Here is a 23,901-nt window from a genome sequence, read left to right as displayed (position 1 = left end):
TTTCACCACTTCTTCCACCTCTTTTCTTACCACAGAAAATCCATTGTAGAGACGCAAATGGAGCAGGTGCTTACAATAACATATAAAGCCCAGACATCCTGGGGCCAGGGTATCTGAGGCAACACCTATCTCCATATATACCAACCTGATCACAAAAGGTCGTCATCTGAGGCACTTCTCTGTATTCCTCCCCTCAATGAAGTAAAGGAGGAGACAGCAAGGAGGAGGATCTTTTCCATAATAGCACCCCAGCTATGGAACTTGCTTCCATCCAAGATCTGGCGGGTATCATCTCTTTATTCGAGACATCAATTAAAAGTGTTTTTATTTCGCATCCATTTTGGCAGGTGAGCTAATTGGTTTAATGGTTTTAATTGTCTGTATATTGTTACTTGCTGCTGTTATATTATGATTTTATAGCCAAATAATGTTTATTTAATTCCATTATGTATATTTTTTTATTTTATCTGCCTTTCAGGTTGTTTTAAATGGTCTAATATATTGAATGCTTAATTTTATGTCCCCTTCTTATATCATATTATATTATCTTATTTAGCTCATTTTATTTTACTAATTTTATTTATTGCTTTTATTCTGTATTGTTGGTTATTATATTTTATTATGATATGTATTTCAATTCATTGTTTTAATTGCAGCATTCTATGTTGTGAACTGCCCAGAGAGTCTATGGCTAAGGGGGTGGCATACTAATTCAATTCAGTCCAGTCCAGTCCAGTCATCAATAAATAGCTGTTGCATGTTGTCCGTAAATTGGTAGCACTAGAAACTGTTTGCCTGGATGTGCCTCAGCAATGTAAGTTTTCTAGGAAAGGCTTGGAAGTGTGGGACACCAGGATACTGCCCCCTTCTCATGATCCAGGGTTAAAGAACTCTAAAATAGAGCTACAAAAGTGAAGAATTGTTTTTTTCATCTTTGCCCTTTGTACTTTTTTTGCGTCACTCGACAGACTTCCTTTCCCAACTCAGTATAAACTGGAATGCTTTTCCTCCCTTGTTCCAACAAACCATCTAAAAATGCCACAATGCAGTTTTCCTTAAGGCCTTGCACAATTTCCTCTTTCTTGTTGTTTTCTCATCATTGCTGTGCTGTTCCTCTAATGGAATAAGGATTTTAAAGCTTGGTTTGAAATGTGTGAGGTAATCTAAAAAAGGCTTGCAGAAAATGTGTGTGTGTGTGGGGGAGGCTTGGGGGACCTTGTCAAATCCCAGCCACAGAAGAGTTCAGAAAACATGTGTGATCAATTTTCACGGTGGGCTGATAAGCGACACTTCTTGCCTCAGGTAAAAGCTCAGGCTCATGCACCAGTGAAAATAATCACGTCTCTGTCTCTAGGCAGATGTATATTCTGCTTCGGGGCCTGTATTATTTTCAGATGTCCATGCCTTTGCTCAGATGCGAAGAGTGAAGGGATTGATGCATGGCTTCAGATTATATTTCAAATGCAGACCTTTGAAAGGACTACAGAAAGCCTCCCCTGCCCCCTTTTCTTCATTCCCACAACAGAGTTGACAAATGACGCCTCTTGCGTGCAAAAGGGTTGTCACTTAAATTATAGCTTTGTAAACAGGAACACAGCAACATGTTTTGCAACTACAAAGCATGAAGCTAGACATAGAGAACCATGGAAAATACAATTAACACAAGTTCACCTTATTCCACATCACAACTAAAGTCTTGGCTTTCTCATCTTATGGAAAACCTTAGAAACCCATTCCCTCCACATCTCCCCCTCCCTGCAAAGAGAAACCTCCTAGAAAAATAATCCTCTGGTGCACTGACATATTAAAACACTACATTTTGGTCATGTCACCCAGCTTGAGTCTATATATACACAATAAAAATAAAAGAAATAAAATTACTTCCTTATATATAGTGGCCCCAGCAATGTGGTGTTTCTTAACCATGGGTGCTTTCACATGGAGGGCTACCAAAAGGCATTGTGCAAATATCCCATCTTTTCGTCTTTGATGGATTATCCAGGTAGAAAATTTTAAAAAAATGGTGAAAACATGCGTTATGAGTGAATCCCCTGTAAAATCCCATATCTGGGTCCCCTGTAAAATTCCATGAATGATGCAGAAGGTAGGAATAATAAAAGCCCCACATCACAGAATCCGATGTCAGTGTTAGAAACTCTACAGTGGAAATGGGAATCCTCTGTCTATGGGCCTAACCCAGCCCTCAAAGGTTTTTACCCCTTCCCACTAGGAAATCCTGCTTTTATGTCTGATCACTGATTGGAAACAACAATAGGATTCTCCTTTGTTTGCTGCTTGCTGCCCAAGGAGTAGCTTGCAAACCATGCACACCCCTTGGTCCTTCCTTGGAGGAGCAGCTCCTCCACGCGACAGCTCCGTCCCTTCGGACTTTGCACAGAGTCTCATTTGGAATAAGAAGTGGCCAGTGAAGGGGAATCCCTGCTGTTATCTCCCATCAGTGTTCAGAGATAACAACAGGAACTCTCCATTCGTCATACCACTGAAGGATGGTGTGTGGCTCACAGAGCAGGCACCAGATTTGCTGGCACGCAAAGGAGCACGCTTCTCTCTGCATGGGGAACGGTAAAATGAGAGTGGTGCTTGCATCCTTTTGACAGCAAAAAGGAAACACCTCACTCCTGGCGCTTAGCAGGTAGTGGTACCAAAAAGGCCCAAGGATGAAAGTCCTACTGAAGTCCCCCTGGGAGCTTTTCAGAAAGTACAAGTGGTTGAAGAGGCTATAAAAGAACTTGAGGAGAGGACTTAAATTCAAAGGAGAGAGTGCAGCGAAATTTCAGCTGCCTTGTTAGAGTAAGGGAAGCCCTAAAGCCCTTCATGCTGAAGAATTCCTGCTACCTACTTCTGTGAAGGAAGCAGAAAAATGGACTCATTTTCAGGGAAGCGAAGAAAGGCAGGAGCAGGTTTGGCACAGCACCAAATGCATGCAGTTAAGGGCACAAGCCCACAATTCTTGCAACTCACAAACTTGGAGGTTTACAGGCAGAGCAGCTGGAGCAGCTGGAGAGATCTTTGCCTTGCATCTCCTACTCTGCATTTCCACTAGATGGCCATTTTCAGACATTCGGCTGAAGTACTTTGACATTAGAGGGAAATAGATTAGAGTGCCATCAAGCTAGTTTGAATACTGGTGGCCCAAGACCTCTATTCAACCCCTGAAATGCACATGTTTCCACTCTCCTGACCTCAGAGAGGCAGCTGGTGTGGATCTTTCCAGATGGGCTGCAAGGGTGTGGAGATTGGAACATAGATTCCCAGCTCTGAGACCAGAATGTGATCTCTGATCTCAGACTGGGAACCCAACTTATTCTGTCACCTCTTAGATGCTATCTAGGGGCCATAGGATTGCTTTCTAAATCCATGAATTTGGGTATTGAAAATGTGAATGATGAAGCATCTAAATATACCACAGCTGACCCAGACACTGATTTAGTATCCCATCTCAAACTTTTTGGAAGAATCTTGGCAGATGAATAGCATCTGAATTCAGGAAGGAGTGCTTGGGACAAACTTTTACCGCCTCCGCTATAGCCTGGAACTGACTGTGACAAAGTTGTGGCATGAGATGTTCTGGTTCTTTATGGTTTAAAGGAAAGAGAGGTAGAGTTCATTGAAGGAGATGCTATCTTCTCAGGTAGAAACATCACCATTTTTATTTCCGAATGGCTTCCGGCCTTCCTTTAGCTACCCTACAGAAGTATTTAGGATGGAAAAGGATTCCAACTGAAAAGGAATCAGTCTACCTTGTCTCACAGTGAATCCTGCAACAAATGTATCAGAAAGAGCAATATTCAGCAGAGCAATCTGCCTTGGTACCCTCAAGATGATTTAGAATACAGCATGGCTGGCTACACATCATGTTTCTGTCCCACCCTTCTTCCTGTAAGGAACCCAGGCTGGTTTATGTAATCCTCCCCCTTTGTTTTATGCTCTCAACAAGCCTGTGAGATCAGGTGGGCTGAGAACAGAGACTGGGCCAAAGCCATCCTGAGTTTCATGGCTCAGTGGGGACTAGAACCTGAGTCCCAGTCCAACACTACCCCATGCTGGTTCTCATGCCACACTAATTCTTGGTTTCTAATGCCAAAACTGCTGCTCCAAAATGCTTTTTCCTCCAGGTTTATTAAACTGCAGTAAATTGATTGCATGGAACCCTAATGCAACCAAATTCATAATCAATATACTAAAATATAGGTGACAGTTACTTCTGAATGTTATGATAGAATCCTCCAGTCAAAAATATGGAGGATTTCATAGTATCCTTCATAAAAATATATGTACAAATATATAGATATATATTAATGAAAGGAGCATTCAGAAACAGAATAAGTATATTAGGTGAAATTGCATATAAATTCTGTTTGTTTAAATATGTGCTCAGAAATGCAAGAATATTATTCATGTAAAAAGCATAATAACTTCAAACTGATGTGAAAATGGCATGAACATTATTTATGACTGGAAAAATGAGAAGTGGAGAGAAACTGAAATGGGCAGATTCATCCATACTTACTTCCAGGACCTTCAATGACAGTGAAGCAACTTTAAGCATCAACCATTTATTCTAAAGTACAGTTCTGGAGTGACTGCATGCATAAAGAAAAGCCATTCTCTCAACAGCAGCCTGACAATTCAAGCATCTGTTGACTGCTTTTGACAGGAACACACTATCCCTTTGAATGTAAAGCTTTCTTTTAAGCCATTTCCTCTTGAGGTTCTTCCAGCTTCACATGCAGACACAAACATGGAAAAACAGTCAGAGAAATACATGTCAAACTCAAACGCTGACTTCGAAATGAGCTGTGTTAATTTCAGCAGGCATTCTGGCTGTTCAAGGGAAGGCAGGAGAAGCCTCTTACCATCAAACTGTGTTAAAATGATACTTTCAACTTCAAATGTTTGCTCACTCAAGCCTGCGATTAAATGTCTTTCCTAAACTAATAACATTTGCAAATACCAAGCCATTTCTGTGGGCACATGTTTGCTTTGTCATTTCCTTGACAGTATATGCAAATTGAATTGTCAGAACAATCTGTAAACATCAAGTGAATTTAAATGAACATTTATGATTTTAGAGTTTGATTAAATATGTTCCAATGAACTTTTAGCAGATTTAAATTCACTTGACATTTACTCATATTGCTACTTGTGGGAAAAGCAAACTTACTTGTATCCCAAATGAATTGATTTTTCAAAGAGAAAATCAGGAGTCAGAGAATTTATGTCTCCTGTAATGTCCTTCTAAGATGTATTTACCATGTAGACAAGAAATATTTATCTACCTAACTCATTTGAGTAAAGTCGACAGGAGCCAGATGGAATGCCTGGAGTAAAGTCACAATGCCTAAACTTATTTAAATTTAGGGGCTGTTTTCATTTTATGGTAATAGTACAGTCAATCATATTTATCTTAAAAGAAGGGTATGGTTTCGTTCTAACACTGTAGCATACATGTGCTGAATTCAGGTTGATTTGTGTTAAAAGGGTCTTTTTTTTCATCATCTAGTGGACTTTACAGCTACATGTTGTGTTGTTGCCAGATTTCAAATTAGCAGGCTCAGAATGCAATTTTCCCCAGCTCCTAATATCCAGGTACATTCTGAACAGAGCACCATTGCTTTGGAAGGCTTCCTCTGATCATTTAAAACTGAAGTTGTTGTGAGCTCATGTGCCAGTTTTTTGTTTGTGGAGCCTGCATTCATTTTGCTGGTCCCAGGAGACCTTGTTGATGCATGCTCAGAATGAGAATGGACATACTGGCTGGTTTTGCTTTCTTTCCCATTTGGATGGTTAGGTGAGATGGTTGATCAGATCCTGCCCTAACTAAAGAACAACCCTGCAACTGAGCTGGATCTAGGTGAATTTTCTAGTTGCGGGTGGTGAGAAGGTGTTGCAAGCCCTTTTGTCTGCATTGGAGGAAATACTGTTATATTTGTATATGCTTGATGGTACTTTTGTTTATGCAAAAGATGGATGAGGCAGGCAGGAAAGCCTTGTGGGAAGGATGTTGAATGTCTCTCACCTCAAGGGATGAATTTATATCTGGAGAAGCTCTTGGGGTGTACATAACAGGGGTGGTGATCCTGGGGGGCAAAGAGGCAGAGCCATAGGCAAAAGGGGCAAGGCGAAACGCCACTATATCGTAGCTTAAAGCTCTTGCTGCCAGTGACTAAGCCTTAATAGGGGGAATGTTAATCCTTTTAGGATGAAATGGAATAAAAGCCCACGAAAGGGTTTGGGACTGGGGAAGCAGACACGGCTCTCTGGGGAAATGCCAAAAGGCCAGACTGGGGCAACTGGAGGGCTCAGTTGGGCCCCAGGCCTGGCTTTCCCAGTTCTTGCCGTATGGCTTTGGACCTTGGTGCTGTATGAATTATTCCTGCCCACGGTTGCCTAGGCAATGCAGTGCCTTCCCCCATAGCACACTAAATTTCCTGAACAGCACTGTGACAACACTCATACATCCCAGAGAGAAAGACATGCTAAAAGAATTGCAGTCAATAATGACTTCTTAAAAATATCTAATTCAGTGCCCGCCCCCCATACATACTCACTGGAAGTCTCACTGATTCATGTAATAGTTGAGTAGATTTAATTGAATCAAGAATAATTTTCCAACTTCTATTTATTATAATCATTTGCTGTCTTTGAATTGGTCTTTGTGTGATATATTAGCCTACAAAGATTAAAAATGTATTCGGTGCACACATGGATTGGTCATCTGGATAAATGTTTAGAAAGAAATGAAAAGTGCTGGAATGCTGAACTGTTGGGAATTGGGGTTTTTTTCCAAGTTAAACATAACTTCCAGGTTCTTCTTGGTGATGGTACCCTATCTTTGAAACTCTCACCCCAAACTTCTTTTTAGCTGGTGCTAATTCTTTTGAGTTTTTGATGTCAGGTGAAAATCTTTTTATTTTTTTGGTCCTTTAGATTGTCATCTTCATTCCTTTCTTTATAACATTGGTTTTTAAAACAATGCTTTCTGCTGCCTTAATTACAGCATTTATTTATTATTTAAAAAAAACCAGTGTCTTAAGAATTGTTATGTTTTACTATTTTATTACTTAAGCCATTCTGGGAGTTTCACTGTAAACTGAAGGACAGAATATAAATCATCACAACATACAAAGTTACACTAATTTAAAATACCTCCAGTGTTTAAATTGTCTGTCTCACTTTTTTTAAAGTACTTCTCTTTAAAAAATTGATTACAATTTAGAGGACTTTCTGCAAAATGCTGAAATGCTGCACATGATAATAAATCAAGATATCCAGACCCTATAGCTAGATTCTCAAAGCATATGTATATGCTACTAAGACATTTAAGTTACTGCTAAAACGCAAGTGTTGTATGAGATCTCATTGTGTGTGTGTGTATGTGTGGGAGAGAGAGAGAGAGAGAGAGAGCATGTACACGCACAAAAATTGTGAGTGTGAGTAGGGAGAGAATGGCTCCAAGCTAAGGACATTACACTCTTGATATTTTCCCCCTGTCTGTTTTTTAGAAGTGCTAACTCCATGCTGAACACACTTACAAAGCTATGTTAATTTATGGTTACATATAGGAGTATTTAATTTGAGACATGAGCCTGCTGGGAAAACAGTCAGTACATTTTGTACATGCCTACAAACAACCCTTCAGCATCAACCTCAGGGAAAAACTTGCTCCTGGCAGGAACGGGCTGTAGAAAGCCGGGATTGGCTCATTTGTGGCATATGGATTGCCACTTCCTCTCCACCTTCATGGAGCATTCCTTTCACTTTTAAAAAGTCGATTGCTTTGGGGGGCACTAAACAAATGCTCAAGCAAAGGCATGTTGTGCTTTAGATTTTGCTTTAGAACACTGGTAGCTTGACTGAAGCAAGGGAAAGGGCAAGAGGGAAAAACTAAATCAGTGTTCAATTAGCTGATTTTTGCATATGCCTGATGAGTTGTGACGCTGGTTTTGAGACATGTAAAGGAAAAGGGGAGCAAGTTGTGCTATTGTCTGTATTGAGTCGGTGCTCGCATGTCTAGTGTAACATCATCTAGACTGAGGTACCCAACCTTTTTGTGTCAGTGAGTGCATTTTCAATTCTGAAAGTGTCATGGGCACTCTCACAAAATGGCTGTCATGATAGGCATGGCTGCATACAAAACATTCATTTCCCGGAAGGGGAACTGGTGAGACTAAAATGAAAATAACTTGTCCATGAGTCAAGAATTGCTGGGGAGTCTGAGCTGCAAAACACAAAACCACTTCCTTGAACCCATGAAAGAAGCACTTTGCTTTGCAATATATATGCCATCTTCCCAGTTGAAGACAAAATGAATTGTAATAATACTTAGGTAACAAAATAAAATTTGGGGAGTGCAAAGAGCATAGCTGGAGGCTCTCACTGGATACCCCAAAGCTACAGAACTTCAGGCTTATGTATGGAGTTCTGGGACTGAAATCTGCAATGTGCAGGACCAGATTTGCCATATCCCTGGAAACAAAGACTGGGTTAAGACGCAAGGGTAACCCAGACTCAAGTGCATATAGGTTGAGTGTGGGTTGTCACTGAACAACCCACATTGCGTTGTCATTGTCATCTTGCCTGAATCTAGCCAAAATAATGAACTATGGAAAAAAACCACAGTTTACAACCTAGCAACAAACTATGGGTTCCTTTTATGGGTTGTTAATAGTTAACAAGCCATGGTTTGTTTATCTAGCTGGGCTCAGCAACATGATAATGCATGTGTCAACACCACCCTACATATCAACAACACACACTAAACCCATATTCAGTGTTGAGTGTCTGAACCCAGTCAATGCCTGAAAAATGGTTAGTGTTGTACTGAAGTGCAACTCAAGCGTTATCATCAAAGAACCAAATAAACCAGATTTATTTTTGCAGCATGATGTTCTAGGCCATAACTCAAATCTTGCTAGGGAAAACATGTAGACCTGATTTACAAACGAGCTAGGCTGCTGAAGCCACTGCTGACAGAAAACCAAGGAAATACTCTCTATCCCACCATTAGCTAGGAAGGGTCAAGATTTGTAGATTTCTTGCTCCCCACCACAAACACACATGGCTTCCCCACCCCACCCCCTCCATATGGAATTTGCTATTTGCAATTTTCTTTAATGAAGCTAGGCAATAAGACAATAAGAACTGTTTTTCCTTTTATAAAGAAATGCATGTTGGACATGCGTGTGTGTGTGTGTGTGGAAAGGCTGACTGAGGGGGGAAGGTCTGACTCACTTTGGGATGGATATATATATATATATATATATATATATATTCCATAATAGACCTAGAAAAACACTGCAGATGATGTCATAGCAGCTGCTGATTGCCTGACAGACAGCTTCCGCAGCGCAACATGAGGCCCTTTGGTGTTCATGTCAAGAAGATTGGCAGCTGAATGACACCAATGAGAGCTGGACTGTATTCCCTCTGGGAATGCTGCCCTAATTGATAGACAGAATGCAAAGAGAAAGACTGTCTTTGAACCTGAAAAGAATCTGCTTTTCCTCCACCCACCCCCACTCTTTCTCTAAAGCTCATGCCCCCACTTTCCACAGTTCTTTTTCATTCTCCTTTTTCATTTTTTATTTTTTTAAAAGGTGTTTTGTTCTGCAGCAGTTACTGAGCTTAATGGAACTGAATGACTTTCCCCCTTCACAATCTGTCAGTCAAAAGCCCAAACTTCAGGGCTGCTAAATGAAGTCCTTTCAGAGTCAGATGGGGGAGGAATGTGTCAGTTATCCAAAAGACCCTGTGGTGTTTTAATCTGTCAGAGCCGGGGTGATAGGGTAGAGCAGCCGGGCAAAGCCAGGGCACATTCCCAGCAGTGGCTCGGGGGCCCTGATAAATCCAGGTGGCAAAGCCAAAAACACCAGCCAATCATAAACACGCTGGAGGTATTGAGCCGGGAGCCCCCCAGGCGCTCTGCTTTGCAATCAACTGTGAGATGTTGGGGCAAAGTTTCAGCTGAAAGCCTCCATACGAGGAATCTGAAATATAAAGCCAGACCTTGGGTCTGGGGTAAAACTGTGTAAGTCATGGCTTTCAAATTAAAATCTCTCTGCTTAAAAACACTGGAAACAATAATCCTCAGGATGAAATGCAGTTAGGTGAGCTACAGTTTCGAATTTTTTGGGGAGGGGGGAACTCTCTTGTGGTTTTTGGTTTTACCTACAGTATGTTCTGTGGATTCCATCTCTTAAAAGTGAAAACTGCAACAGCAGTCCTTTTTGTATGGGAACAGAACACTTCTTTACTAGAAGAGTGTGTTTTAACATGAGAACCTTTTGCAGCTATTTTAAAGAGAATAATTATACTTCTTTATTTTGAGAGTAATGAATTCTAAAAAGAGGCTTTTTCTGGATGATCCTTTGAGAACCCACACACAAACACACTTTTGCTCCAAACTCATTGATTGTCTCCCTTCAACATGGTGGTTCTGGTGCGAGGATGTGGGCAGGGTGATCTTATGGCTTCTAGCTGACCTGCAGGTTGGGAGTGGAGGGAATGTGGAGATGGCCTTTGTGTTCCTCCTGCCCTTCATAGGCTGCCCATAATCCTCTGAGTTCAGAGGCTTACAAGCATCCATTTTAGACAGTGCCCTTGTCATTTTTTCCCTCCAGTAGTTTCCCTCTAACTGTTCCCTCTAATAGTGTCAAATAGCGGCACTGGATCAATAGGAACATGCAATTCTTTCCCTCACTGTGGTTTCCACTGCTTTTACCTTTGGGGTTTGGAGTTTCTTCTTATGACCACCAAATGGATAATTCCTTGTGGCATCATTCATGACAAGTCACCTACTTCACTCATAATGAGCCATGCTGTGAACTTTAAAAATGTTTCATCCATTTACTTATGTACATTTACTTTCTTTAGTAACAGCCCTTCCCAACTATAGCACAGTGAAACTTGGAAGTGCCCAAGATGCATTGCTTCCCTTAAATTGCAATCCTATGCCAGCTGAGACAGACACATACAACTCCCAGCATGCCTCAGCTATGAGTCAAAAGCTATGGTGATCACTGCACTGAAAAAACAACCAACTGGACCACAGACGGGGAGGAAAGGGTTGTGTCTATTCTTTTGCCCCTCTAACCCTGAAATGAACTTTGAACTCTAAATCCTCTCTCTGATAGGTGTAGATGAAATGCTATGCTCCTGCCAGGCCAAACCAATAGGAAAGGACTGCTGTTGTTTTAGACTACCTGAGAGGTGTTGGGACCTGGAGCTAGGTGGAGGCAAGGCTATATGCTATGGAATTCTATATTTCTTCTTCTTCTTCTTCTTCTTCTTCTTCTTCTTCTTCTTCTTCTTCACCACTGTTGTTATTACATTGCATTTATGTCCTGCCTGCTTTCCTCTTGCAAGGAGCCCAAGGCAGCTGATGTAGTTCTCTTCTGCTCCATTTTTACATTCACAACAGCAATATGCATGGTAGGTTAAGCTGCGAGTGAGTGACTGACCGAAAGTCACCCAGTGGGTTTCATGGTCAAGTGGGAACTAGGATCCTGTTCTCCCAGGTTCCCAGTCCCACATCACACTGGCTCTCAGTGTGTTTGTCATGTTTCTGTGCAAAACATGCTTGCTTGCGTGCTCTCTCTCTCTCTCCCTCCCTCCCTCCCTCTCTCTCTTTCCAGCCATTTCTTACATGATGGATACAATGTTTAGTCCAGGATTCCAGTCAAGGGGCTACATTCTGCCTTTAGGGAAAACCTAGCCCTAGCCCTGTCTTAACCATTCTAATAGGAGGGGAAGATTTAAACAGCTCTCCATTCTTATCAGAAGGGGTGGGAGGCCTCTCTTTCCACCTCTCCCTAGAATTTGGATGCTAGCTCCAGAGGTCAATACTGAGTTGTATCAACAATACATTTGGATCTACACATTTCCTTCATCCAGTGGGATTCATCTCTTTCTTTCCTACATTTTGCAGCTCTCCCGCCCCCTTTCTAAGCACTTAAGACCTGACCTAATGCCCGTGGAAATCAATGGGATTATTCCCTTTGTCCTCAGTGACTTCTTCCGTTGAGCTGCAAAGTTTGCAAAACGTCTGTTCTCTCCATATGTTGTACCATGGAAAATCAGGAGAACTCCCACCATTGGCTGCTCACTGAATGAAATCATAACATTCACACCAGATATAATTTGCCTCCCTAACGGAGCAGTGAAAGGGACAGCTTCTGGCCCTTTCCAAAGCTCTAGTGCATATAATTTGCATTGTACACGACGTGTAGTATGGCTATGAGCTGATCTGAATGAAACAAGGACTTTGCAGTCCTGATATTACTCAAATTTATTTATAGTCACTCTGATGATATTGGACAATCTTATTTCTTCATTAATTTAACATTATTTTGAGATGAGAATCCTCACAAGGCAAGCATATAAAACAAAATAAAAATAATACAGGATAAAATATAAGCAGTACAAAACAAAAACTAGAATTGAAAAGTGCTTAAAGGAAAAAAAAAAAAAACAGTCCAGATTGTTTTTAAAGGCCAGCAAGGAGAGTTAGATCTTCAAAGCTATCCTGATGACCTACAAAGAAGTAGTTTAATTAACCCCAGTAGGAACTTTTCCATACAAGAATGCACACTACTAAAAAGTTTTTCTCTGTTGTACTCATGAACAAAGCCACTTTTGGTGGCAGGAAAATGAGAAGGGCCTCTGTTGAGGACTTCAGAGTGATAGACTGGAGAGATGAAGGCGGTCCTTCTGGCAACATGGGTCCAAACCATTTACAGCCTTGCAGACATCTTATTACATGGAGGGATCCCATGCTGTGGACATGCCTGTACCTCTCAGACTTTTAGCCCAATGCACTGAGTCCTAGAGAATGGCACCAGGCAGTGATGCTTGATGTTTAGGGTGGGGATACCACACATGGCCCTCCATGCACTCATCCATGTGCTGAAGAACAGCAGGCCTGCACTGTGCTTCTCACTCGGGATGTGGCTTTCCCATGCAAAATGCACTACATGAGTGCATCTTTGTCTTTAACATGCCGAGCGAGGGTTGGCTTTTGTTTCTGCTTTCAAATGGCAATAGGATGAGTGGGGTGGTGGCACAGGCTGTGGGAAATATTTATTAGGATTATCACAAGTGTGGATGGGAAACTTAATATTTTCCTCCTGTGCTGTGGTCCTGAAGAAAATCCTGATCTAAATATGGTATTATTTTGGTGGCACCAAAGGGGTTTTCCCTCCCAACGTAAGCACCACCTTCAGAAGAAAGATCTTCCTCAGGACGATAGCAGGGGAAGAAAAGGTTAAATTTCCCCTGCACACCTGTTGTAAGCCTGATAATATCAGCTTCTCATCCATGACCCCCTAGTTGACACTATATATTTTTAAAAACACGCTAATTTTAAAGATGCATTACTATCATATTTAGTTCAGTCATCACTCCGGTGTGTAGTAGTTGCCAGGTACTACATCACCATCACCATCACCATCACCATCATCATCTATATCCCACCTTTCCTACAAGCAGCCCAAGGCACAATTCTCTGCCTCTCCATTTTATCCCCTCAACAATTATGTGATTTAGTTTGGCTGAAAGTCAGTGTCTGGCACAAAGTAGACCAAATGGGGACCAGAACACAAATCAGCTGAGTCCTAGTCTAACACTAACCACTACACATGCTGACTTTCCAGTGCAGCTATGTATGTATCCATTTGGAAGAGGGAAGACGGGGTTAGATCAAGAATCTACCTTCTCAGAGAAAAAGAGCTCTGCTCATGTAAGGTCCCTCTGTCTAAGTTTGGGCAATATCAGTGCACCCCATTTAGCAGGGACTTGGTGTAGCATTTTAAGAAGGAGCTGCATCTTAAGTATCTTAAATATTTTAAGAGAGGGAAGTCTATGTCCGTCAATTTGGCTTATCCAGTGGAATCCTGATGCAATCTAGTAGGTTTTAATGAGGTTTCTTGAACTGGGGGCTGTGCCATAATGACCAATGGAAGGTGAGCCCATCTGTTTAAGGTTTGATTTTCTGAAGCCCCTGCAGCTTCTCAACATTCGCAGCTTGTTTATTCTGTGATGGTAAAGAAAGATGTTTGAAATGCCACACTCCATATCTGCACATTATGCCAGATATTGTGTTATATCCCTACAAATCTGTGGAAAATGGTTTGATTTTCAAAGAACATTTCAAAGTTTCTTCTGGAAAGAACTTAAGATTTTCTTCTCATACTCTCAGTTTTTCCATAGTCAATGGAAATCTACAATTGATCCTCATTTGTGCTTGCATCATCAGCAATGGAAAAGGAGTGACCATGTTCTCTACTATTAAGACAACTGCCCTTAAACAACAAACAAACAAACAAACTTTCCTTAACTGAGTCATGTGGACTCTCATTTTTTAGAAAATACTCCCATGCCACTTAGCACCACTCAAAATGATACATTTTGAAATGCAACATTCAAGGCAGACCATTTCATTTAAGACAATCCTTGCAGTTTGTGCAGTTGTAGGTAGATGCATCTTACTAAAATAGTCTGTTCAAATCAGAGTACAGTTATGTTTTACTTGTAACAATTGACCAAAAGCTATAACTTCAGATCCAAAAAGACGAGGGGAACTGTCACACTGGAATTTGTGGGTTTCTAAGTTTTCTGACAGTTTTAATATGTATTCCATGAACACTGCTGGTAATACCTTTTGCCCTGTGCCTCATAAAACAAATACTTTTGCTCTAAAATGCTCATGCTGGGAGGTGTTCTTAGGCTACAAGTTACCTTCTCATTCTCTCAACAGATTTACAGTCCCTGAATTAGAATTTCCCCCTGAAAATGGAAGGCCAGATACCATCAAGCTGTTTAAGCTTAATCGTACTAAGTTTATTATTGTTTCCACCTCCCATGCCCTGACATTCTTGACCTCACTGTTAAATATCACCGCAGGAGATTTAAAGTAGTATCTCTTGCACTGTGTTAAAAAAACAGCCATGAAACCCGAGAGCATCTTGTTGAACACCAATGCACAAAAAGGCACCCATTCAACGCGAGGATTGTCCTTAACCCAGGGAATAACAAATCCAGTTATACAGGTAGCCAGTCTGCTCTCTATCAACACCTGTCAAGAGAGGGTATTGGGCAGGTTTTCAGTCATCCTTCAGGCTGAGTAAAAGTCCTGTTTCTTAGTTCATCATGGCCTCAGAAAATTACAAATGTTTGTTTGTTTATTCTAACCTTTCATGCATCCCTCTTCTATTCCTGGAAGCCTTCAGGAAGTGATCAATTTAATGGACATTTAATACTTTTTCAATGCAATCCAATTTTCTGAAAAGGCTATGTTCTCATCTCTGTTGCTCTCTTTGGAAAACATTATGTGATCTCTTCTCTCCCTTGATCCAAAGTTGTGTATTTGTTGAAAATAAATACAAAATGAAGAATTAAATAATATATGACTTTCTCTCTAACTGGAATGGATCAAAACATATCAACAGAACAGTTTTCACTACATTGGTTTTGCATTTCATGGCATTCCTCCTGTTAGGAACTGTTCTATTGAGCCTGATGCTGGGTCAACATTAGATCAGGAGTGGGAGGTCCAGGGACCATTTTCACGTCTAGATCATCCCCACAGGTTGCATAGTGGGGACAGTGCATTAAAATAAATCTAAATAATCACAGGTTTTCCATCAATTGGGTAGACTGGGGAATCAGAACTGCTGGGGGCAGCGGGTGGTGGACAAGTGTGTGGCAGAAGCAGTGGGCAGTGGGAGGAGGAGGAGGAGGAGGAGGAATAATGGTGGCTACAGATAGAAGGAGAGGGATGAGATCTCAAGCAGGGGAAAATGGGGAAGAGGAAGGAAATCTAGGAAAGGGGGAGCAAGAGAAGATGAAATTCAGATGGGTAGAAGTAAAAATTCCCTGTACCCCTCTGAAAAAATGACAAATGCAACTGCAGATCAAAGCAAACATTACAACTTTGCCCACATACCTGAAAAAGTTATTGCTGTTATGATTGATTGATTGATTGATTGATTGATTGATTTCTATACTGCTACCCAGTTGATGTTCTCCGAGCAGTTTACAAAGTAGTGTAATCCTGGTAGGTTAGTTCAGCTTCTAAGATACTTGGTAAAAAAACACCTAAATGAGTAATTAGGTTTGTACATTGAAACCACTTCTGGGACAAGTTCTTTCATACATAAAATAGAGTTGTAGAAGCTAGCCAATGCAACTTAAGGCAAATTCAGATTTTAGTTTATCTTTTGCAATCAAGAAAGACCAGTTTTTCATGCTGTGCAAAAACAGGGTTTTTTTTTTAACCAAACTCCAGTATATATAAGAGCACTGTATTGCATTGCCAATCATTCATGTTTATCTAGGAGTACCTTTCAGATATCCATGCCGGAAAATTGTTTCAGAATGCATATATTTATTCCTGATGTGTTCATGTTGGTAGGGGAATTATTTACTGAAAGTACAGTTTGTTCATGTGGTTTTTTAAAAGGGATTTTTGTTGTTGTTGCTTTTGCTACTGACTAGTAATATTTGGGGATTATTTTTCCCCCAGATGTGTCTCCTGCCCCAGGTTTTTACCCCGGCAAAGCTCAGCTTTAAAACAGTGGATAACATCTGCCATCATGTCATGCTTGTCCACAGATACTTTAAATCATAGCCTCCTCCTAAATTCAAATTCTGCACCAAGGAATCACTCAGGTGTTGCATTTGAAGTTCTTCTAGCAGACCATTATTCAAAAGGCATTCATGTGCACACAACTGACAGTGTTTAATTTCTTAAAAGCTGCCCATAAACCTCAGATTGTGAATACTGTGATGCCATTGGCAGATCTCCTATGACATCATTCTGGGCTCTGATGTCATAGATCTGTTCAGTATGCAATGCTACTCACAAGTTGCCTACATTTTTTTTGCTCTGATCACCAGGCATGAAATTGCTACTGTGAAATCACTGTAGATAATCTATCGGCGTCAAGACTAGGGAGAGGATACCTTAGGTAGCAAAATGGAGATTTTATGGAAAAATAAACATTCTGATGGGGGGGGGGCTTTTCCTTAGTCCTCAGAAAAAGCAAAGTCAGTGGTTTCAGAATCATCACCTCGAAAATTAAATACAATATGAGACAAAGTTAACAATGTACAAATCAGCACTAATAACAACATTGTCCTTGAAATGCATCTGCTCAGCACAAAATGTAACCAGTCACAGTCATTTCTGAATAAAATATGACCCACCCGTTTGAAACATATGGCTCCATGAGTTCTAATTTAAGTGGCAACTCCTTTAGTCAGCACTGCCTGGCTTCTGGGAGCGAGAGTCAGCACACATCCTCTCTTGCAGTGAACAGTACCCTTATGGATCTGAACTACATTCCCCTCCTGGTGCTTGGGAAGAAAACAGACTAACCTGGCTGCTCAGATGAGCTGCATGAGCAAGTCTGTCCACTGACCGGAACTGCTACTGGAGTCCATAGGATGCATCGCCAATGGTGATGTCAAACCATCTCCTGCAGTCCTTCCCAGTACATGTCTGATGCTTTATAAATTATTGGATCAGAAGCTAGAAGAGCTTCTCTTCTTTATTCAAGCTTAAATCTATTCTATTTCCACATCATTCTGAGTTCTTAATGAAGCAAACACACAAATATTTATTAGATTTATTTCCCACTTTTTTCTTACTACAAACTCAAAGTAGCTTCTATCATGCTCCTCCTGCTCTCAAGCTTATCCCCACAACAACAATCCTGTGAGGTAGGTTGGGTTGAGAGTCTGGGACTGGCCCAGAGTTACCCAGTTGTCTCAATGGCTGCGTGGGGACTAGAACTCAGATCCCCTTAGTCCCAGACCAGCACTCTTAACAATTATACCGCACTGACTCTCTGAAGAAATGCACATTTATTGCTGTGAATTGTTGTGAACTGTCCTCAGAGCTTCAAACCATTGGGAAATATGGAAATAAATAAATGAAATTTATTTGGGGTTGTATTTGGGGTTACTATTTGGAGTTGGATCTAGATTTATACTGGATCAATTGACTAAATGGGATTTCCTCATCCCTTCCTTCCCACAACAGACCCTCCATTGAAAATACTGCACATAGAGTCAGGAAGCCCTACTGAATGGATCAAGCTATGGAGTTGGGAGGTGAGGACCTTCAACATTTGGGCAAAGGGAACCTCCATGAGCACAGCACTTCCTCTTTTGGAAGACACACCCTGGTTCACTTTGTTCACAACTTTATCCAGTATATCAGCCATGGAGCCAACTGGGTGACTTTGGGCCAGTCACAGACTCTCAGCCCAACCTACCTCACAGGGTTGTTGTTGTGGGGATAAGATGGAGGAGGAGATGTAAGCTGCCTTGAGCCCTTTGTAGGAAAAAGGCAGGATATAAACCGAAAAATAAATAAAATAAATATCTATTTTTGTGTGCAATTTCTGAGTTGAAAACTAGTTAACAAAATTTGGAAATGTGTGCTATCTGTGCTATAACCAGTGGTTCCGACCGACATATTAGTCTAGGAAATACAAACTAAGCTGATTTGCTTAAAAATATGGACCAAGTACCGATCTCCATTCTTAAATGCAACTTTTGGAAAGATAGGGTGGCACTGGATCTTTGCCTGCATTTTACAGACACTTGTGCGGATGAGTGCAATATTGCCAAGGGACTTACTAGACGCTCCCAAACCCAGCAAGAACATCTATTAGGTCCTGGCTGCATTTGGAAAACACTTTGACCCAGTGGGAACTGCAAGTAATTCTGGACATGGTAAAATTCCACAGGATCTCTATTAGCAGTATCACCATCATTATCATCATCTATTACTACTGCTGCTACATCTATATCCCAGCTTTTTTCCTCTTGCAAGGAGCGCAAGGTGATTTGCAAGGTTCTCTTTCACTCCATTTTTATCCTCACAACAACAACCTTGTGAGCTAGGTGAGACTGACAATGAGTAACGGGCTCAAACTCACCCAATGAACCTCATGGCTGAACAGGGACTAGACCCTAGATCTCCCAGGTCTCCAGTCCAATGCTGGAGAACCCTAGAAAGCCAGATTAGGACAGCAAGAAGGCTGGATTTGGCCTTCTGAAGTTCCCCACATCCAGCTGTGATTACCACTTCTCTTCCTTGGCTGTGAAGAGCTAGTGTGGCGCAGGGCTTGGCCATTATGTTAGAGGCGACTGAGGCAATCGCCATGCAGTGTAAACACCATGCTCTGTGGGTATTGAACTTGCATATGGCGACTGGTTTTTATGGATCCTTATCTGCTCAAGGGACTTTACAGTGGTCATGGGGGGAATAGTGGTCTATATTTTCACATGAAATTCAGTATGTGGCACTTACCAATACTGGCAATGAGCAAGTATAAAGGTCTATAGAGGAAGGGTTAATCCTGTCTCTAAGCAATCCTGTACACTAGAAATGTTATCATTCTTAATAGCTGATAGAGGAGCCTCAGCACTTGCCCCCAGCCGACATATTTCACCCTTCACTGAAGTGCATGACAGGTCCCCTCCCACTAGCTGAATGTTGGGATTATCTGGAGCAGACATCTGTGGCCACTGTCTACGGAGACCACCCATTGACAGCAGAAAATACCACAATGCAGCCAGTGAATAGTGAGAGGTGAAGGGTCATGCGCTCCGACCAGTTGACTTGAAGTATCTCAATAAGAACTGAATGGAAGAAAAAGCTTATTTTTAAGAAAGTATGCAATTCATTGGCACAACAATGAGAAACATCGGCACCTCATAGCAAGTGGTGTTGTGTAAGATCTAGTTTGATTCTGCCTGTGTGGATTACCTGTTTCTGCAGTTCAAAGGTACCCTTTTCTGATCAAGTAAATTATGTACCAAAAATCATATGCATGTCTCCTCTCTTTCTACTACTTCCCTTCTGAGCTTAGATCAGCCAGACTCCTAGCTTGTATTCATGAGGGGAATTAGCTCCCCGCATCTGGCATGTTTGCTCCTCATAAAAGATTCCACAGGAATATAAACTCCGTCCTGTCTCTCAAATCTTTTTCAGGTGGGGCATGTCCCTCCCATACAATATATGGGTCACATACGCATCATCCAAAAAAGGGAAGTGTGTTGCCAGAAGAAAGATAAAAAGGTTGGGATCAGTTATGTGCATAATAATGTATAAGCATAGAGCAATAGAGCTATTAAACTATATATAATTGACTATATTTCAAATGAAAAGACAATCCTTCACACGGAGGAAAGACCTGTGAGCAGGTGAGCTCATCCTGCTCTGCCTGCTGCCAAGAGGGCAACTCTGAGGCCTGGCTGCTTTCCCTGCTGATACTTCTTTAGCCTTAACTGGACTTGGACTGGACAGTCCTTCCAGCAGAGGCGTATCCTCTGACATAAGTTCAGAGCCAGGACCGGCATCTCTACAGTGGTCCCCCCTCATAGCCCATTCCTCTCCACAGAAGTAAAGACAGATGATGAAAATGAGCAGGATACAGCTATAAGCTACCAGCTCTCAAAGGACAGCTCTGAGAGCCCTTTCATCCCCTATGGCATATTGAAAGCGCACTTAGGGTGCAATCTTATGCGTTTGGATAGAAAAAGGACCTATAATTCTCAGCATTCCCCAACCAGACCTTTGTCTATCTAAACATACATAGGATCGTGGTTTTAGAAGCTTGTCCTCCCTGTAGTTGAGAACTGAGAGAGGCTGGGAGCACAAGCAAAGCACCTGGCACCATCCCACTCCCCTCTGCCTGCCAAGGCATCTGGACAGGCTGTTATTAAAAGTCTATGAAATCAGCCAGAGGGTGGCTCAGTGCCATTTTGTTTGGCAGCCTGTGAGAAGATGCAAGATGTAGCTCTCCATACCAGCTGGAGCTCCAGGTGGAGCTGAGATACCTTTTCTCTCCTATTTATATATGATGCAAAAGGCTAATCAAAAGATGTTTGAAATGACTAAAACAAGTAAGAAAGTTGTCTCCACCTGAGTGGGATGGTGTAAATTGGTGTCCTGTAACAGCAAGGAGTTGGACCTGATGGCCTTCATGGCCTCTTCCAACTCTACTATTCTATGTCCATCATTATCATTAACAACAACAGCAGCAGCAGCAACTATTTATTTCTATACCACCTAATACTCAAAGTTTTCTGTACAGTTCGCAACTGTTATTGTCAAATTCTGATATTTTTCACTGGGTTAGGTACAGGTTATACTTGGAATAGACCCCTTGAAATCAGTGGGACTCAACATAGTCAGAACACTGCTGGATATCTTAATCAGTTAGCTTGTTGGGTTGAAACTTATGCATTCATAATGCTCGACTATGTGGCAGGTTTTGGATTGCTGTCTGACTAAAGTCTGATTAATTCTGAAATAGACTCGAGGCTTTGGAGGAGAGTGACAGCACACATGTGCTGAGTTGGTTAGTTCAGCATTCTTTTTCTGTGATGAAGTCACCTAAAATCTTTAGGGAAAAGTTGGCATTTGAAATCTTTCCACAAACCAATTATGTTTGAAGAAACAGCCAAACAGGTGGCATCCACTCATGTAAAAACCTCTCCCTCCCTTCTCCCTATACTGATTAGCATTGTTGAGTAAACATCATGAAAAAGGCCATGTGGAAGCAACTATTTTGGAAGAGGTACCTAAAATGATGTCACATGATGGAATTGCACATGGTACAATTCCAAAAGACAGCTCTCAAGATACAGTTTGATATTGCACAGGTGTAAAAACTTGCATGCTAAGTACCTGATCTTGAATTAAAGGAGAGTTCATATGCAGGATTAGATAGATGAGTTTGTTACTTTCTGGGAAAATAATTAACTTGTGTGAGTTTTCTTTGCCTATCAGCAGTCATGACTAGCTTGATTCCTGCTGATTTCACTGGATCCACTTTAGCTATGATTACATCTTTATATTTTTCTATATTTGTTTCTCAGTGTTTTCATTTGATGCCCATATTTTGCCCCCTTCTGCAGGGTAAACAGACTATGGGGGTGTGCAGAGCAATGCTCACAGTATTTTTCCAAGGAATGACAAAGTTTTGCCAACTTCTAATGAGCAATTTTGGTGGCAGATATAGTTCTCCCCTCATGCCAAGTTTGAGCATTCAGCTGTTACAGAATGACAAATGTCTGTGCTGGATTGGCACAGCCCACATTCATCCGACATATGCAGATTTGGGATGCATCTGGTCTAAGCATTCGTGCTTACTGTCTCTGTCCTAAAATAAAAAGACCATCCTCTGAAAGAAAACAACCAAAGTCATATGTACTGATCATGGCAGAGATACAAAATGAAGCATGGAAGCATTCTTTTCACCCAGAGTTTTCTGGTTACAATTACTTAGTTTTGAATTCAGACTCCCAACTCTCAGGTTACACAGATGTCTTTGGAATATCAAAGGCATCTACACATTGTGATTATTGATGATGGTGATGATGATGAGAGAGATATCAATATCCGATGAATAAAAACTTGTTCTTTTCATCAGGGGTACAAGGGAGGTCTAAACAAAGCCAGATTTTTATTTTTATTTGAAAAATACTAGGGAGTTTCCAAAAGAGGCATACACTTTGAATGGATTGTTCCTCTCCCTTGCTTGTCTGCCGTAGAGCTTTGTACAGCAATATTGCTATATGCTCCCTACTTTCCAGAGAGGTGCTAAACCCTGCGGGGATTCCACAGGTTTTAATAATAATCTAATCTTGCTTGGATGAGAGACTACAGAAGTCTTAGGGTGCCTTTGGAAAAGTTACAAATATACACAAAATGGAAGCGGAAAGACTCCTAACAACCTGCAGAGGGATTAATCTGTTGCAGCAAAACCAAAGAAGAGCCTTGTGGCTCTTTACAGACAACCAAGTTTATTGTGGAATAAGCTTTCATGGACACTATTCATTTTATTAGATGCATGTCACCCCCACTCCCTGTTCGTGTGTTTACTGCCTGCCTTGCATTGAATGAATCAGTGGAATGGAGAGCCTACATTGCTGGACATTCTAGAAGCCACTGCCAACATGACAATGGTCAGAAATGTTGTGAATTAAACTCCAAAACATCTGGAGATCTCCTTTGTGTCATTCTGTGGCACACACACCTATAGCTGATTATGTGCAGGGCCCTATCTATTTGGAGCTCCCTGCATGATGAGAAGAAGGTTTATGTTCTCATGTAGATTCATCTTTGAAATGATCTACTGAATTTAGAAAAGAGTAGAAATGTGTTCATCTCACATTTTTATGCAAACTTACCATTTATGCCACTTTTGAACCACACTATGAACAGCTAGCCTTTGATTGTCAAGCTTTGCTGAATGTTACAAGGTTTTCTCATTTTAAAAAAATGCATATCCTAGGCACACCAACCTTTAAAATGCATTATATTTAGAAAATTGCTTGCCATGAATGTGTAGATTGGGCCAACATGAGTAAAAACACAGACAAAACATATACAATGATGCTTATAAATTTACATGCTAACAGCCGGGGTGTTTCCGGGCTTTAACTATATTTGTATTATATTTATTTATTTGTGTGAGCCATCCGGAGGCTATATAGCAAGGGGACAGCATACAAAAACTTTAAATAAAAATAAAAAATAAAAACAATTTCAGTCATCTCAAGACTGGAGAAATTTCAGTGTTCAAGGTGAACCCAAGAGCTTTGCTTTGACTTCCTGTCCATAGTATTGCCAACAGGAAGTCCTCTGTGTTCCTTCAGGCAGCTCACTGGCCATCCCTCTTCTCCCATAATGCCATTTCCAGAAGGTTCCATTAGCCTCTGCACTCAGTGACCTGCAACCCACTGTTTCATTTCTGACTTTGACTTCTCAAGGGACAGTCATGATCAAATCAGAACCAGCTGTGTGAGCTGCTCCTTAATGGCTATTCCACACTGTACACAATCTACATTAGTGATGTG

The 23,901-nt window shown here is 41.2% G+C and overlaps 1 long non-coding RNA gene across 1 annotated transcript; it reads right to left on the bottom strand.

Moving 5' to 3' along the window:
• Nucleotides 1-360: 360 nt before the first annotated feature.
• LOC123033830 lies at nt 361-23,583 on the bottom strand. Its single transcript, XR_006416650.1, has 3 exons — nt 23,462-23,583; nt 1,540-1,541; nt 361-378 (listed from the first exon to the last, which is right to left on the bottom strand). It is a non-coding gene; the product is annotated as an uncharacterized LOC123033830 (long non-coding RNA).
• Nucleotides 23,584-23,901: the final 318 nt, after the last annotated feature.

The sequence above is a fragment of the Varanus komodoensis genome, unplaced genomic scaffold (genome assembly GCF_004798865.1).
Source record: "Varanus komodoensis strain SLA01 unplaced genomic scaffold, ASM479886v1 scaffold68, whole genome shotgun sequence".
NCBI classification, from domain to species: Eukaryota; Metazoa; Chordata; class Lepidosauria; order Squamata; family Varanidae; genus Varanus; species Varanus komodoensis.
This window is presented reverse-complemented; position numbering and strand designations above follow the sequence as displayed.